This window comes from Lynx canadensis, chromosome E1 (assembly GCF_007474595.2).
Source record: "Lynx canadensis isolate LIC74 chromosome E1, mLynCan4.pri.v2, whole genome shotgun sequence".
Taxonomy (NCBI): domain Eukaryota; kingdom Metazoa; phylum Chordata; class Mammalia; order Carnivora; family Felidae; genus Lynx; species Lynx canadensis.
In genome coordinates, this window is record NC_044316.2 from 29,892,684 (window position 1) to 29,910,998 (window position 18,315).

The window sequence follows — 18,315 nt, forward strand, 5'->3', positions numbered from 1 at the left end:
CCAAGGTGAAGAAAATTAAAGAGAACTCTAGGATGAGTAACTGATACTTGAAGCCTGTCCCTAAAAAGCAAGATAGAGGTAGGGATTGAAAATACTCGTTAAATTCTCTGCATAGAAGCTCCCTTATAAAATATATTAGACTTTAGCATAATGTTTAGTGATGAATTATATACACCAATAGGAAACTGTTTCTATTTCTAAAAAAAGTCTAATTGAAAATGGGAAGTTCTTGTTTTGTTTTGTTTCCTTACGAAATTATAACAACTCACATGGTAACCCTGAACACGTCAGCTAAATCAAAGCTCTGATTGGTAATTTCCCATTGTGATTCATAACAATTGCAACATTTATCATTAATTAACTATTTGTTCAGTAGGCTAAGTTCTTCAAAGCATGAGCTCTACTAGGGGACAAATACAAAAGGGGCTTGTAAAGAAAATAATAAGAAAAGGATGGAAACCAAATGGGTCCAACAAACATAGCTGTGCACTTTGTAACATGAACTACAGCCATTAACTTGAACTACAGAGATGGGTCAGAGGCTGACAGATGTTATTGTCTCTGTAAGGAGTTGATCTCATTGAGATTGGTTCCGTGGAGACAGAACAGATAAAAAGTCTCAGTTTAGTCGCCACCGAAGCCTCTGCCCATGATGCTATAAATGCGGTGGGTTTGCTTCAAACACACAAATTAGGAAGCAAACCCCTATCTGGGTAGTCGGTCTATATCCCAAATTATATTCCCAGTAGAGTTTGGAATCACTTTGCAACCACTAGTGACTTTTTCCCTCATCTGATTAGAGGTGGTGGTGGTATTGTGGAATATAGAAAAGAGCAACATTGATTATGGATGCCTCTTTTTTGGTCAAATAATATATTCTGCAAAAAGATGCTATCTTGACAGGCAGGACCATTTTAACCTGATTCAGGGGAAGAGACCCATCTGCTTTTTTCTCTCTGACCTTTTAGTAGGTTGATGCTGCCTGTCTTCTCTTTTAATAAATTGCAACACAGCTTGCCTATTAAAAGAATCCATAAAACATGACTTAGTACTGTAGCAAAACTACAGAAACCAATTACTAGCACAGATCCTGCAGGCTCATTTTGAAAGTTCAGAATAAAAGTAGGGTCCTTCAGTTTCCTAAGCATTGCTTTTCTGTTGATAGTGTCTCTTAGTCCTCACTTCTATTTAGTCTCCATTTTAATGACATAATTAAAAGGGACTTGAATATGTTCTCCACTAAAACATTGTAAGTAAAATTATCTCTCTTGTACTTGGATGAATCAGTATTACTTTAAGGGTTTGCTCTCAGCTTTAAAATGTAACTGACAAAATTTAAGAATCACAATGGAAAAAAAAAAAAAAGAATCACAATGGAGTCACAGGGTGTAAGAGATTTGGATCTTAAGGTTGATATGTAAAAGCTGCCAATTGTCAAAGTTACCAGTGAGACTTCATGAAGTCACCCATAAACTACACTATGGGACCATCTTTCAAAGAGTCAGTGTGGCAGGAGACAGACATCACTGTAGGATACTAAGTCAAGTTGTTATCTTGTGTTGAGATGCCATGATGGTTTTGTTTTTGTTTTTGTTTTGTTTTTCTTAAAGCATCATGAAACACTAGAATCACTCTCCATTTGGTGGAACCTTCACTCATTGAGAGTCATAAAGCATACAATGGGGTGTTGGGTGGCTCAGTCAGTTAATTCTTAGTTTCAGCTCAGGTCATGATCTCACGATTCGTGAATTTGAGCCCCACATTAGGCTCTGAGCTGAGTGCATAGAATCAGCTTGGGATTCTCTCTCTCCTCTCTCTGCCCCTTCCCTGCTCACTTTCTCTCTCTCTCTCAAAATAAATAAACTTAAAAAAAAAGCTTGGGGTGCCTGGGTGCCTCGGTCAGTTAAGCATCTGACTTCCTCTCAGGTTATGATCTCACAGTTCATGGGTTTGAGCCCCACGTCAGGCTCTGTGCTGACAGCTCAGAGCCTGGAACCTGCTTCAGATTCTGTGTCTCCCTCTCTCTCTGCCTCTCCCCTGCTCATGCTCTGTCTCTCAAAAATAAATAAACATTAAAAAAAAAAAGCTCATGAAATGAGTGATCTTGAGAAACCAGAAGCTTTAGGCCTCCCTGTGACTCTTGTGCCTGGCAAAGGACCACTGAGTTTCTGGGAAGGTAGGCAACATTTCTAGCTCGGGTTAAGTGGTCTTGATTTTTTTCTTTGTGATGAGTATTACCTAGTTAAATTTTGCAGATTGCAAAAAAAAAAAATGGACTGTTGAATATCAGAATTTAAAATACAAATTGTGCCATTTGGATATCTACCCAGCAAATTTCAAGAGGCTACAGACAAGTAAACAATTAGCAAGTGTTTGGTAATTCAAATATTCATACTGTTAAAGCCTTTTTTTTTTAATTGCAATTAGAAAAACATAATTACTATGATAAGGAAGTATACTGAAATTTTAATGGAACAAAAAGTTGGCCATCTGACTGATCCTTCCCTAAATAAAAAACTGTCACCAACGTAAAGCTGTGGCTTACATGGTCTCTTGTATTGAGGGATAAGTTGGGACAAGCTTCTGAAGGCCATGGTGGGGATTCTAGAAAGCCTGATCTCTTTACTAGCCCTTCCCCAGCCAGAACTCATGTTAGAATTGCAGATACAGCCATTCTGCTAAGGTCCTCCAGATCTAGTGATGCTTAGCCCAATGCTGCTGGCTGCATGTAGTCTGCCTGCATTCAGGAAATGACTGGGCATCTAACTTCAGGTGGACAAATCCCAAACAGTGTTAAAGATGAGTGGTGACATTGCTCACTCATTCAGCTTTCTCATTACTTGGTGTTGAGAAAGCATCTTGGAGCTGAGCAATTCCATTTCTCCCTTAGGCTGCTGGGCTCTGAAGGCTGAGGTTCAGGAAATATTGTGAGACAGTCAATTTTGAGTAACTAAGAGAGTCAACTCTGGGCAAGTGGCTTTGGGTACCAAGCACACAGGCAAGGAGTCTAAGAAATCTTGAAGAAGATACTGATTCAGGAAAAATTGTTAAAATAATATGATAAATAAAATGATAAAATCATTAAAATCATTAAAAAATGATCCTATTTGGGGCAAATGTTGCAGAAGGAGGTATTCCCTTCGAGTTATTCTGCCCTATTTTCACCTTGACACCTCCACTGGTGTCACACAGGTATTGATTGTCTGTCTTTAGCCATGAATTATATCTTTACTTAGTATACCTAGCACAGTGTCTGACAAATAGTACATGCTTACTAACATTTTAAAAACTAACGTGTTGAGGGGCACCTGGGTGGCTCAGTCGGTTAAGCGTCCGACTTTGGCTCGGGTCATGATCTCATGGTTCATGGGTTCGAACCCTGTGTCGGGCTCTGTGCTGACAGCTCAGAGCCTGGAGCCTGCTTCAGATTCTGTGTCTTTCTCTCTCTCTCTGCCCCTCCCCCACTCATGTTCTCTCTCTCCCACTCTCTCTCTCTCTCTCTCAAAAATAAACATCAAAAAAATAATAATGTGCTGAATTTTATAGGTTATGAGTAGAGAAGAAGAGCCAGTCATATACACAGGACTTTAAGTCACCACTCCCTTCTTGCTTCACCACCATATCCCATATGTGCCACTTACAACTTCCCTCCAAGTAGCACATTGTCCCCCCTTCCTGCTTATGATCCCTGATATTTCATAATTGTCTATGGCTGAACTCTGGGGCCAACTGGCTTCCCCACCATGGTACAATGAAGTTTCATTTAACTGGAAATGTATTCAAAGGCACAGAATTACAGAGCATGGTAACTATGTTTTAAATTTTAATATGAAAAAACATTTTTCAAATATCCCTTAATGTAACTGGAGGTTGAAAGTATAATTCCATATTTAAGATGTATATATGTATGTACAATTTTAATAAATTCAGCCCTTTAAATATTTTTCCTGAGTTGGTTCTCATGATGAGAAGGTGGCTCACGACCATCCTAATCTCTTAACTGTAACAGTCAGTCTACCTGAGAGCTTCTTGGGATCTCCATAGAGTTTTAAGTAAGCTAGTCCTGTTTCTGACTTCCCTATCACACCACTCCTTCTAGTATTTGGCTTCAGATCTGAATGTGCCCCTATTTTGCCACTGTCATGGTCCTTCTCACAAGTATAAGATCCTCTTTCTTTCCTGTCTTTGGGCAGTTGAGTACCCAAATGGTGACATTAACTCGCTGCATGATCCCTTCTGATCTGGATTTTCTTATTGGCCCTCAACTGCTTTGCTCAAGCTTTACTTCTTGTTTGCTGTATTCCTATTGCCACAAAGTATCTGGCTAGGACTTGGCTTCATTCATCGGACATGTGGCATTCATGTCCTGTCCTAGCTCACTGACCTCTTAGTTTTGAAGCTCTGTCTTATAGTCAGTCTTTCCAAACACTTATTTTATACGATGGCCACTTGAATCTGCTCCATCTAATGCTGACATGGTAGCATTTGGGGAAGAAAAGATAAAACGGATAAGGTTCAACTGATTACAATCCACCAAAATTTAGATTAGGTATAGTTGCAAAACTCCCAAAATGAGTTCATGATGATTATCAATTACATTAGCACTTCCTTTCCATTGCTTGGTTTCCCTCATTCAATATTTTTTGTGAGATTTACTCATGTAGTTGCATGTAGTTGTAGATGGTATATTCTCATTGCTGTATAGTATTTCATTTTGTAAATATACCACAGTGCATTTCTTGTGTTTATATATCAGGATGGAGTTGCTAAATTATAGGGTATGCATATGTCCATTTTTAGAAGATAATACCAATTTCCCATTGGTGGTTGTTCCAAATGTCTCGTCTACCAGCAGTGTATGAGAATGCCAACTGTCCTACTTCCTCACCAGCGCTTGGTATTTTCCATCTCCTATTATAGCTATTTGGTGGGGGTCAGCTTATTATCTTTTATTTTAGTAAATCTGGATTTTATGCTAGAAGTTCCTTGGAGGTACTTTAAACTGGTATCTATTCATGATCTGGGTAGTTAGTTTTTACAGTATCTTAAAATACAACATTGAATCTTTCTTTTAAAAAAGAAAAAAAATTTTAAAGATTTTAAAAGAAAGAGATTTGGTCTGTCTCTGTCCTTTTAAAAGACACGGTGCTCACAAATCTGGAGTAAAGTTACTTTAGCCATTAAAATTAAATTAACATGGAGATGCAATAATATGGTGATTTTTTTTAAATTAACTCTAATAGTTTTATGCTAAACCATATTCTAACTCTCAGACTTTAAAGATTATACTGTACCAACAAATTGTCCTATAACTTCTATAATGCCTATTGATGAAAGGCAATAATAGCTAAACTTAAAACAATCTCTCTGTGTGCTTCGGTGCCTTGAAATCTGTTGTAACTCCATTGGAGGATAAAGACTATTCTATTCTACGTGCAAAATGATCTCTGGTTCCACGTGTTAAATCGTGGACACAAATAAGAGAAATAGAGAATATCTTTTGGTCTTTCAGAACTAGGAAAACATGATTAACCTACATGTAAAAATTATAATGGAAGTCAGTATGTAATCAATTGTTAAGTAGGATGCTCTAATTGTAAGTGCTATAGCATTAGTATTTCTATTATACTGTATTGTAAGTTTTTGTTTCCCATACTAGGTATAATTCTATGAAGACAGGAAGCTGCCCATATCCTTTATTACTGTATTCTTAGTACTAATATAGTGCCTAATATATTACAGCACCCAATAAATATTTATGAGATTAAATTGAAGGAATACAACACACAATTTAGAGTAAGTAGCCAGGTGAAGATGATTCAGATTTAGGTGGAAAAGAAAAGAGGGGCATACATTTTCCAGGCAGAGGGCATACATCAGCTTTACACTAGTGTTTCCTTTTGTTGTTGTTATCTCTTATATTTAAAACAAAATCATTATTATCTCAATTCATTCCCCCAGAAAACTATATAATTTTATGGGACTCGACTTCATAAGTAAATCAAGTATTAAAAAGATATAGCCTTATCAAAAACAAAGTCCATAACTTTGCAGGTGACAAAACTGAAAAAATGAAGAAATTAAGTGGAGAGGTAAAGCCCTCTATCTGAGCTTCAGTCTGGAAGCAGGACAAGGAAGGGCTAGAATCAGGGAGGACTGGGAACTCAGCCCCTGGAGTTGACCGGGGTTTACAAATGCTTTATGTCAAATGGGAATCTGGAGCTAGGTTCACTGCCTGAAACCAGGAGGTAAATGTGGGTCTTTTCAACTTGTCGAAAGAGAAGGAAAAAGGTTGATGTCACCTGTTGCTTGGGACTGCAGTTTTGGCCTAAGGAGGCTGCAGAATACAGACTCAGTTTTATAACAGTAACTGAGCCAAATGTCACTAGCTTGGGGGCTCAGATCTTGGATATTCTCAATATCACCATGGGGTAAGAGCATAAATTCCTATTAAAGATTTGTTTGGACTGGGGTTCCTAGGTAGGAGCTAAGTGGAGATAATAGCAAAACCTTTAGATAAGGAGGAATGAGGAATGTAGGATAGAGGAAGGGAAAGAGGCAAGTTTCAAAGAAAGCAAGATATATATGCAACATTTTTAAAGCACAAAGAAACTCACTGCTAGGTAAAATGTAAATACTACAATGAAAAGAAGGAAGAATGGAAGGAAGGAAGGAGGGGAAAAGAGAACTATACAGCATTCTCATAAGTGAACATAAATGAAAATATTTAAATAGAACACTTGTAAATTGTATATCAATATAGTTTTAAAGACCACTACTGAGTAGAGTATGCCTAGAATTGAACATCAGAAAATCTATGAATATAATCTACCACATGAATTAATTAAAAGAAAAAAACTATATTATTTTCGATGTAGGAAAATACTTGATAAATTTCAACCCACAATCCTTATTAAAAAAATTTGTTTTTGTAAACGAGAATGAGAAAGATCTTTCTCAATTGAAAGGAAATCATTTAACCAAAACATACAGCAAATATTTTTCTTAATAGTGTAATTTTAAATACTTTTTTATTAAGGTCAGAAACATGTCAAGGATGGCTGTCATCACCCTGGTATTCAGAATAATTGGAAACCCACAAAAAATAATAAAAACAAACAAAAAATCAAAGGCACAAAAATGAGAAAGAATGACATCAAATTACTCATATTTGCAGAATATATGATTGTCTGTAGGAAATCCTTAGATAATCTACAGAGATACCATTAAAACCTTTGGGGAAGATTAACAGGGTTGTTGGATTAAAAACCAAACCTTAAAATCAACTGTAGTTATAAACAACATCAACAACCATTTAGAAAAGGTAACAGAAAAAAGATCAATCACATAGCAATGAACTGTAATGAGTAATAAATATACCAGAAGTAACCATTATAAAGGAAAAACAAATAAAGGTTCATAAAAACATCAAATACTCTGCACAGCATATCATGCTCATGGATGGGAAACTGTTAACTCTCCTGATTGATCTATACATTCAATGCGATTGCAATAAAATTTCTAATAGAGACTTTTGTGGAAAATGACAAACTGATCTCAAAATTCACTTGAAAAAGTAAAAGGCAAAGAATACCCTACACAATACTGAAGAAAAAGATCAAGGTATAATACCTTGCCCTCAAATACTATGAGGTAACAGAAAGCTAGAATATTTAAGATAATGTGTTTCAGGTGAAAAGACAGACCAACAGACTACTGGACAGACTTAGATTCCTTAGATTTATGGAAGCCAAGTTTAATACAGAGATGGTATAACAATTCAATGGAGGAAATCAGGACTATTTATGAGAGTACCACTAGTTTCCCATAGAGAAAAATTTAAATTTGGATCTCTACCTCACACCATATGTAATGTAAATTCCATATGAATCAAAAACATAAAGTGGAAATCAAAACTTTATAACTTTTAAAACAAAATATAGATGAATAAGTTTACAACATTAGAATAGGGAAGAAATAAAACCCAAGTGAAATCTTCAATCACTTAGATGCCATAAAATGTAAATATCTCCATAATAAAAATTAGTACATGTAAGTAAAAAGTAGGTCAATGCCTAGGAAAAGACATTTACACATAACACACAAAAGTTTATTATCAGAATAGATAAAAAACTTCTACAAATCCATAAAAATAGAACAGCAACTAGCTTAAAGATAGTAAAGGATGTGAAAAGGCAATTCACAAGAGGAAAACTGAATGACCTATAAACATATAAAAAATGTTTAGCTTCACTAGAAATTAGGGAATTGAAAATTAGAAAAATTAAGATACCATTTTACACCCTTTGGGTTGAAAAAGTTTGACGTCTGAAAATAACATGTTGGCAAAGATTTGGGAAGCAGGAACTCACATGAACTGCACATGGGATTACAAGCCAGTCAACCATTGGGAGAGCAATTTGGCATTATCTAGTCATTATCTAGTAATGTTTATGAGGTACATACCTTATAACCTAACAATATCCCAGGTAAGTACCCTGGAAAAAAAAATCTACTCAGGGGCATAAAGCTACCAGAATAATCACTGAAGCACTGTTTTGTTTTGTTTTGTTTGTTTTAATAGCAAAAATTGGCAATAGCCTAATTGTTCATCAGTAGAACAAATTAATAAACAGTACTGTATTTATACAAAGGACTATTATCTAGATTTCAAGCAAATAATCAGAGTCATGTGTCCACTTGGCTAAATCTCAAGAACATAATGTTGACTGAAAAAAATATGCAGAATGGCACATCATTTATGAAAACTTAAAAGACTGTGGATATCACTCATCAATAGATAAACATGGATAAACACACAGGGTTGTATCTTTCTCTGTGGAGAAATGATACAGCAGAATAGGATCAGGAAAGGGAGCACATGAAAATGTAATAATATTTGTAACATTTTTTTTCAAATCCATAAAAATGTGGACGAAATATTGGAAAATTAATTGTGAGTGATACTACATGGGTATTCCTTATATTCGTTTCCTGTTTACTTGAAATATTTTATAACACTTTGTCTTTTTAATGAAGGGGTTTGTGGATACTGCACTAAAAACGTGAATCATTGTGTCTGCCTGTTCATAGCACTATACTGTAGGTGCTATCCTTGCCCACACTCTTTGTTTATCTTGTCCTGTACCTTCTCACAACTCTGCTGGAGCCACAGCTAATGGAACTAGGGATGTTTAAACTGACAAATCCCACTCATTCTGGCCAGTGTCCTACTGAGGAACAAAGATCTGAACCACATGATTTCTTTCCTTGACTTCTGGAATTGATGTGTATTCCCCCAGTGGGACGCAGAAGTAAAATGTCCTCTCCTTGATGTCTGCGCCTGTCATTTTGGGCCACGTGCAATCTGAGGAGGAAGTAGATGAACCTGGTCTACAGAAGTAGGCGAGACCACAAAGAGAAGCCTGGTTCTTGATAACTTGTTTCTTATGGAGCTCTCCAATTCAGGTTAGTGTAAAGTCAAATCAAATTTTGTTTTCTGTTTGCAGATTTCATTAAATATTTATATTCCCACAATTATCTCCTCCTCACTCCCTTTTAATCTGAGCTTTTGGTTTTGTAGCCTAAAAATTGTTTAGAAAAGACAGAATAATAGCTTCTTTAAGTCAATAATCAATACTAAAGGTGAAAACATATTTTAACAGTGAGGGAGGTCAAAAAGTGGCTTCTGTACTTGGGAGATAACTTCTGGTCTTCGGTAAAACTCTAAAACATATATTTTTTAAAGCTAATAATTTATCACTTGGGAAAAATTATACTTGTCAATATTCAAAGTTATATCTTACCACTTCCACCCATTTCCTATCCCCAGTGCTGTTTAAAGACAAAGAGTACTAGAAACGGCCTGGCCAGTACGCAAGCGGCATTTGTTAGACTTTTGGGAATTTGTGAGCTGATTGTTAAACATGGCCATTCTTAAAAACTGAATTATAAAAAATTATAATAAAATTACTTGTATTAAAGACAAAGGAAATATATCAAATAAAAAGCTTCTGCACAGTAAAGGAGGCCACCAACAAAATGAAAAGGCAACCCACCGAATGGGAGAAAATAGTTGCAAATCATGCAACTGATAAGGAATTAATATCCAAAATATATAAAGAACTCTTAGAACTCAATGCAACAAAACAAAACAAAAAACAACCAAACACTTGAAAAATGGGCAGAGGGTCTGAATAGACATTTTTCCGAAGAAGACATTCAGATGGCCAACAGGTATATGACAAGCTGCTCAACATCGCTAAATATCAGGGAAATGCACATCAAAACCACAGGAAGATGTCACCCTTGTGTATTCTTGGTGGGAATGTAAATAGGTGAAGCCATTGTGTAAAACAGTATGGAGGTTCTTCAGAAAATTAAAAATAGAACTATAATATGATGCAATAATTCCATTTCTGGGTATTTATCCAAAGAAAACAAAAACCTAACTTGAAAGGATATACGTACCCCCACATTCATTGCACCATTATTTGCAACAGACAACATATGGAAACAACCTAAGTGTCCATTGGTAGATGAATGGATAAAGAACATGCAAGATGTCTGTCAGTCTGTCTGTCTATCTATCTATCTATCTAATGGAATATAATTCAGCTCTGAAAAAGTGTGAAATCTTGCCATTTATAACAACATAGATGGATCTTGAAAGCATTATGTTAAGTGAAATAAGTCAAACAGAGAAAGACAAATACCATATGATCTCACTTACATGTGAAATCTAAAAAGCAGACAAAAACCAAAAGCAGAGTTCACAGGTACGAAGAACAGACTGGTGGCTGCCAGAGGCAGGGGTTGGGGGTGGTGGGTGAAATAGGGGAAGGGGATCAAAAAGTACAAACTCTCAGTTGTAAAATAAATACGTCATGGGAAGGCAAAGCACAGTGTGGCGACTATACTTAATAATACTATACTGCACATGTGAAAGTTGCTAAGAGAGTAAATCTTAGAAGTTCTCATCACAAGGAAAATATTCTGTAAATATGTATGGTCATGGACGTCAACTAGACTTTTATAGTGATCGTTTTGTAATACACACAAATATCAGATCATTCTGCTGTGTGCCTAAAACTCCTATAATGTTGTATGTCAATCACACCTCAATAATAAAAAAAAGGAAATACTCAAAACTCATCACTTCCTGATTTTTGAGGAAACAGTCTACAGTATTCAAAAACTATTACCCAATATGGTAAAGAAGTTGCTCACATTAGTAATCCACATTTATATGTAAACTACATTAATTCATCAATTGCAGCCATAGGCTGGCTACAGATATGACTTCAGCAAAAATCAGTGAAAGCATTCTGTGAGAATCAGTTGGCTACATGGAATTTACAATAAAGTGTATTAAATATTTTATTTTATTTGTAAATTGTGTGCTACACATCCATTATGTCAGTAAATATAGACACACACATACATATATGTATGTATACACACACATATACATATATATGTATGGACACATGTGTGTGTGCCTGTGTATATAATTTATTCCAGGAGCAGCCTAGAAGGGCAACATTGAAATTTCATAAGAAATGGAATTGTTGGAGACAGAAAACAATAGATAAGCAATTTATTAATCCCTGGAATTGGGCATTTTTGAAAGAGAAGAGGCAAGTAAGGAAAAAAGCAACACAAACTTTCATTAAAAAATTTTTGAAGTTTTATTTATTTAAGTAATCTCTATACCCAATATGGGGCTCAAACTCACAACCCCATGATCAAGAGTCACATGCTCTTCCCACTGAGCCAGCTAGGCAATGCACTAGTATTTTGCTATAGAGAGCAGTAGGGAGAGGAAGAAGTGAGATTTTTGAGCAGCTACTATGAGGAATTTGGATAAAGGTCTTTAGGATATTTTTCTGTGGAATGTGATATAATTCCGCTTTAAAGGACTTTAATAAAAATTTACATTGTTTTCATCTGTTTAGATTTTTGTGTTTCCTTTGAATACATACCTAAACTTAGGGGCCATGAAGCATTTGAGTTATAGTTAGGTTACACAACATTTTGATCATAAAACTATTATTTGGAGTCAATATGGGTTCACTATGAATAAACTGCCAAATTGCCTTTGTTCTTCTAATGATAGGATGGTTATACTAGCATAGCTTGACAATAACAACAAAAATGACAACAATACAACTATTACCATCACTAATTATTGTTTTTAATTATTGATAGCTGTTCTATATTCTTTACACAGATTAATTCGCTTAAATATCACAACAACCTTATGAGGCAGATAAAATAATGTCATTATTTTACAGATCAGGATGTGGACCTAGAAAGGTAGAGTAACTTGCTCCCAAGCTCATAGCTAGCAAAATCTAGTAAGGTTAGAATCCAGGCAATCTAGCCCTGAAGATCATACCATTAGTGAACTATATAATGCTACAATATTTCCCAACATTAGCAGTGTAGCGTGAAATTCATCTTACTCTTCATTTCTAAAGAGCACCGATAACAACCTAAAGTAGCTGTCAGGGTGCTGGAAAGCTGCCTGCATCAGATATTGTTGGGTGATTTCATGAAAGCACTTTCTGAGCCTCTGCTTGTTTAACAGAATGTTACAGACATTTCAGGAGAGACAAAGATGAAAATGAATAAAACATGATTCTGCCTCCGAAAAGCTTAAAATCCAGGTATACACCATTTTTGTCAATCTCTTGAATGAAGTCAAGAGGCAAATCAAGTATGTCCCAAAACTGAAATAGGGTTTAAAGTAATTCAAATTCAAAAAGCTTCTAAGAATCTCCACTAGTATTCTGAAATTAATAAGTGTCACAGGAATAAAGGTACAAGTTTGTTGTAGTATTCAAAACCAAGTGCATAAATATAGGACTGGAAAAAATCCATTTTTATAGCAGCTTTTATACAGCATATCTAGAGGTTTTAGGATTAACCTCAAGACTAAAGTGCTATTAAAATTTCTGATGTACTCTTAGGTTATAGTAATAGAAATAACATGTCCAGAACAAGAACTTTTTTTTGTTTTCTTGGAGCTCTGCAATGGTCAGCCATCTTGGCAGTGATTTTTTTTTTTTTTTTTTTTTTTTTTTTTTTTCAGTTCAGGACATAATATTTTAAGAGGGACATTGAAAAATGTGACTGGAGCAAATGGAAAAGGATAACTAAACCAAGTCATATGAAGGATGGCTAAAGCAACCGGGGATGTTTAGCCTGGACCAGGAAGGCTCAGAGAGTGTATGGGATCGGATTCCAAAATATTTGGAGGGTTGTCATGTGGAAGAAGGAGTCAACTTCTGAGCTGCTCCAGAAGGCAAAACTAGCACAAGCCACCTGAAGGTTATCTCAGGTTAGTAAAAGAAAGTTTGAAGTGTTGAGCTATTAAAAATGATTGCACCTCCATGGGCTAGAGAAAGGGGTCCTAGAGAGGATGTTGTGAGGAAGACGGCTTGGGGTGGGCTGTTGAACTGCATCGTGTTGAACCATCTTCCCAAATTAAAATCCCATGATTTATAATGGCATAGCACAAACAATTCCCTAAACTTTTAAATTCTTTTTTTTAATGTTTATTTATTTTTGAGAGAGAGAAAGAGAGAGAGAGAGAGAGAGAGCACGCACAAGCTGGGGAGGGGCAGAGAGAGAGGGAGACACAGAATACGAAGCAGGCCCAGGCTCTGAGCTGTCAGCACAGAGTCCGAGGAGGGGCTTGAACCCACGAATTGAACCGTGAGATCATGACCTGAGCTGAAGTCAGATGCTCAACTGACTGAGCCACCCAGGTGTCCCAATTCCTTAAGCTTTTAGAATGCATACACAGGAAAATATTATTTTCCCCAAATACACAAAAACTACAATTAACATATGAGTAGCAATTATCCCTCCTAGAAGCAAAAGAAGCAGTGACATTTGGGTCATGAGAAGAGACGAAGCAAACAGCCTGTGCAATTGCCTCTGTGCAGAGAAAGCCTGGGAACTACAGGCATAAGCCCTGGCTGGGAATCTGCTCTGTGGAGAACAGGGGGCTGTTTTCATACAAGGAAGGGAACAGAGAAGGAATACAAGGTTAACGCTGGATGTGGCTTTAAATCCTTCAGCACAGTGCCTAGCGGTCATAAAAAAAGCAAACCCAAGTCAGCAAAACCTTTGCAGAGGTGATGAATAGAAATAGAACATATTACTCTGGTCTAGATAAACGCAACATGTTACATCCCTGCACTGCCTCTGCAGCATGGGCCACAGACCTTCCTCTGTAAAGAGCATTTCAGGCCTGGGGAAGAAGAAAATGCAACCAGAACACAGGCGAAAATTCTGGCACATGGATCTTCAGGTAAATCACACAAACCAAATTAACACAATTGGCAAGTGGGCACCTAGAGATGGGGTTTTGAAAGGGAATCCCACCAGAGACAGGAGGAGTGAAAGGGAGCTGCCAGAAGGGACTGCTGTAGGCTGGTTGAATACAGGACAAAGTAAGAGAAAAAATGGAGATTGTCATCCAGACAAAGCTCAGTGGAGAGCTTGACTCCAGAAGAGTCAAGGGGGACAGACCTTTGCCTAGCCCACAAAAGCCCCAGATAAAATCCTAACCATACTATGCAACTTATTAAAAGTTTTTCTTCCCCACTAACCAACCAGCTTCCACTAGTCTCAAGCATTCTTTCTGACTTATTTCATTAACATTTCCTTCTTTTTCTGGAGTGGTCAGAGCCCCAGGGAATCTCTTTCTCTCTCCTCCCCCTTCCCCCCCAACCAGTGGGGCATTGAATGAGAGCCAGAGTGTTGTCTGTGTAAAGAGAAATTGCAAAACCACAAATTGCAGAAAATCGTTACTGCCAAAAATCGAAAGGAACACACAATATCACCATGCCTCTTAAAAAGCAATTGCGCATTTTACAGGCCTCTGGATAATTCAGGTTTGTTTGGCAACTTTCTCACCCATACCACCCAGAAGACAGTTCTCTTCCACCAGAGGCAGTGGTCCCAAAGAATATTTGTAGTTAAAGAGAAACAAAAAATGTGGGTGCAAGTCCTTCCAGGGGCCTTGCTTTGGCCCAATACGGTTCTATTTGATTCTATTGTGTAGTATTCATTTTAAGATCCAAAGTTTGCCCCTCCCAGATTCCCAGGGATTCCTGCTGAGACAGAGACAGAGCCTCCAATAATGTAACAAGAATCCCTTAAAGACACAAAGCACTTTCAGATGGCAAAATCTTTCCGAAATGTTACCTTATGTGATTATCACAACAACCCTTTGACAGAGGCAAGGAAAATGTTTTCCCTTTCTCCTCCTCTAACCCATAATAAAGACGCTTTGAAACTGAGGGGTTCAGTAACATTCTCAAAATCATACCACTTCTGAGGGAGTGATCTGCGACTCAGACATAAGCCTTCTGAGTTTTAGTCCTGAGTTCCTTCTATCACCTACCCCCTTTCTCTGTGGGGGCATGCCTTCCTGACCTGGCTACGGCTGCTCTCCTTCAGAGGAGTTGGGATTTCATGTGGCCCATACACATTTCCAGGGCCTTGACTTGGAAAACCTCCTGCCATTCACTACAGATTGAGCCTTGTCTGAATGCGTGCTGATTAGGTCGTCTTCCATTTGTATTGGTTGTATAATACAATCATCACTGGGGTAATGCCAACTCCTGAGGTACTGATCGAGTCTGGCTGCCAAAATGAACCCAAATCACAATTGCCTGGTGATTTTAATGTGTTTCCATGACTCCATGGGTCAGGCCAACTCCCCACCAGTTTAGCTCAGAGATGACGTGGAGAGGTGGGAAGAACTGTTTTTGTCTGGATGGTGCAAAACTCTGTGCAAAGTTGCTGCTCAGAGTATTTGCTAATAAAAGGGATCACCAAGCACTTTGTATGTCCTTGAGAAAAAAGTGTGAAAGTAAAGTGATCACAGATTAACCTCCTAACATGGAACAGCTAGCCATTTCTCTCCCCACCTGGGAGATGCAAGGTGCTTCAACCAAAACTTTGATAAAGAGATCTTGAGGTAGTGGTCATATATGTGTTCATAGTTGCATACTTGCAAATAATGACTAAAAATGCTATCTTAAACTACCTTCCGTCTAATTGTCACCATGAACATATTCCAAATATCTCTTAGTATTTAACATTAAACCATTTAAAATCAGTGATAAGCCTAAGTAGACACATACAGCGTGAGAAAGAGCTATGGAATATGAATATGGAGGAAAGTAAACACAGACTGTTCTCCTGAACAATTTCTATGTTCAAAAGAAAGAATACAGTCAGACGTTAACATGTGTACAAATAAAATATTTATGATGGCACATGAAAAGGGAGACTGCTCCTAAAATCTAACATGGCTTCACAGGCAAAAGCTGCTTAAAACATTCATAACTTGCAGGTGTCTTGATAATGCAATAAAGACCAAAGTGATATAAAATACTTTGACATAAAATCTGAATGGTTTTAATAAGGATGCATGTTGCTTGGGCTAGTGTTTGAATATTTGGTGGATAGCAATGGGATCAATCCATTCTAGAGAACAGACAAAATATATTATCCACACATTCTTGGTTTACCTGGCTCAAGGTTGTTGATCTCCTGCTTCTACCTTATGGTTGTTGATCTTCTGCTTACTTATCTGTAGTGACAAGCAAGTCACTACCATTTGAACTACTTTTGAATAGCTAGAGTCTTTATCCTGAATTCACATCTATCCCCTGCTTTTTGAACTTGAGTATTATCAAATTATTCCAGAGACAGATGGAACATTCATATTTTGAACTCCCAGTTCGGACCCGGTGTAATTTTATTTGGTCTTTTAAAAAAGAGGGGGTTTGTAATTTGGCTATAGACACTGAGAGTACCAAGAGTAAAGAAACATAATACATGGAGACTCGTTCTAGAAAGAACACGGGTTTACAGAGCGGCTGCGATGCAGTACACACAGGGAGGCATTATTAAGATAACTACCCTGCTATTAAATGTGAAACAGCCTGTGACTGTGAGGAGTGACCGGGCAAAGAGTAATAAATTAGCCATTTGAGAGAAGCTGAATATTCAAATGTTTGGTGTCACATGATCATCATATCTAAAAGAATACTGCCTAATGTCTCCTCCTCACTTTTTTTTCTAGCTTTTTAGATGCAATGTAGTGGCAGTCATGATTGGGTTCAATCTGTTTCCCAAACGGTTTATAAAATATCACACGATGCTATACAAACCAACAGTGTGAAACATTAGATTCACACTGAGGCTGCATTTGTTGAGCCAGGCTTTAAAAAGGCAGCAATGTGAGATGGGAGCCTTAAAGATGAGGAGGTTTTAAGAATTAGAGCTGAGAAGGAGATACCATTTCAAGGAGGAAATGTACTTACATTTTGCTGCAAGTGAAATGCCTGTCTTTAAAGGGCAGCCTCTGAAACAAAGAGAAAAACAAAAACAAAAAACAAGCGTGTTAAAAAAAAAATAGAGAGCAACCAATTCAGAATGAAAAAGGCCCTGGATTGTCTTTGAAGGTACAGCCACTGACTGAAAACATGAGGGGCCCAGAGATGAAAACATTTTTATTGGGGAACTCTTCTTAGAGGTACAGAGAGAAGTAGCCCACAAAGAAAACATGCAAGTCAACTGTCATATCTCACCACATTCTCAGCTCTTTGTCCTGGACACTCCTAGAATTTCCAGATCCCTTGATGCTCACTTTGTCTCCCACATCTGATCCTGGCTAGAGAGAAACATGGAGAGTCTAGTTGCCTAGTTTAACGGCTTAGACTCATCATTCTCTGGCTTCTGGTTCATACTGACATTGCACCTTATTCTCATAGGCCCAGCTCTGAGACATTGTTCCATTAAATTAACCTCCTCATAAAAATTATGCTCTTCTCAATTCATGCTTATTTGGGTAAGTGGACAAGTTTTCTTTTCCAAGGAATAAAAAGCTATTCTGGGGAGTATTGGGGTGGGGGCACTGGAATCGATGCCAGGTTTCTCCTTATTCAAGATGGCAGTAAAAGAAGAAACAATTAGACTGAGCCTGTGCTTGGAAAGAGTTTGCCAGTTGTGCAGGCAATTTGTTCGGTGTGGCAGCCTACCAGACAACTCAGTTTGCTTCCAAATCCATTCCCCCCCCCTTTGGATATACTGTGGTTATATCCAAAGGGGTCCTTTTCAAAGTAGTAGATTTAATTGGGCATGGCAAGTAAGCCCCCATGATTGATATGAACAATCTGTGTACTGAGATTCACATGATTCTGGGTCATCTCTAAGACTGAACACTCAAGTCATGGTGTCCTTGGACCTACAGCAAGATCTGCCATGCCCCCCTACGTGGATCTG

The 18,315-nt window shown here is 37.4% G+C and overlaps 1 protein-coding gene across 1 annotated transcript in view; it reads right to left on the reverse strand.

The window, feature by feature from the left end:
* The window catches only part of ANKFN1 (ankyrin repeat and fibronectin type III domain containing 1), a 241,738-nt gene extending 224,347 nt beyond the window's left edge, over window positions 1–17,391 (reverse strand). The window contains exon 1 of the mRNA XM_032591208.1: window positions 17,355–17,391. The gene's annotated coding sequence lies outside the window, so the exon portion shown is untranslated. The remainder of the gene's footprint in view (window positions 1–17,354) is intronic.
* Between the last annotated feature and the right edge of the window lie 924 nt (window positions 17,392–18,315).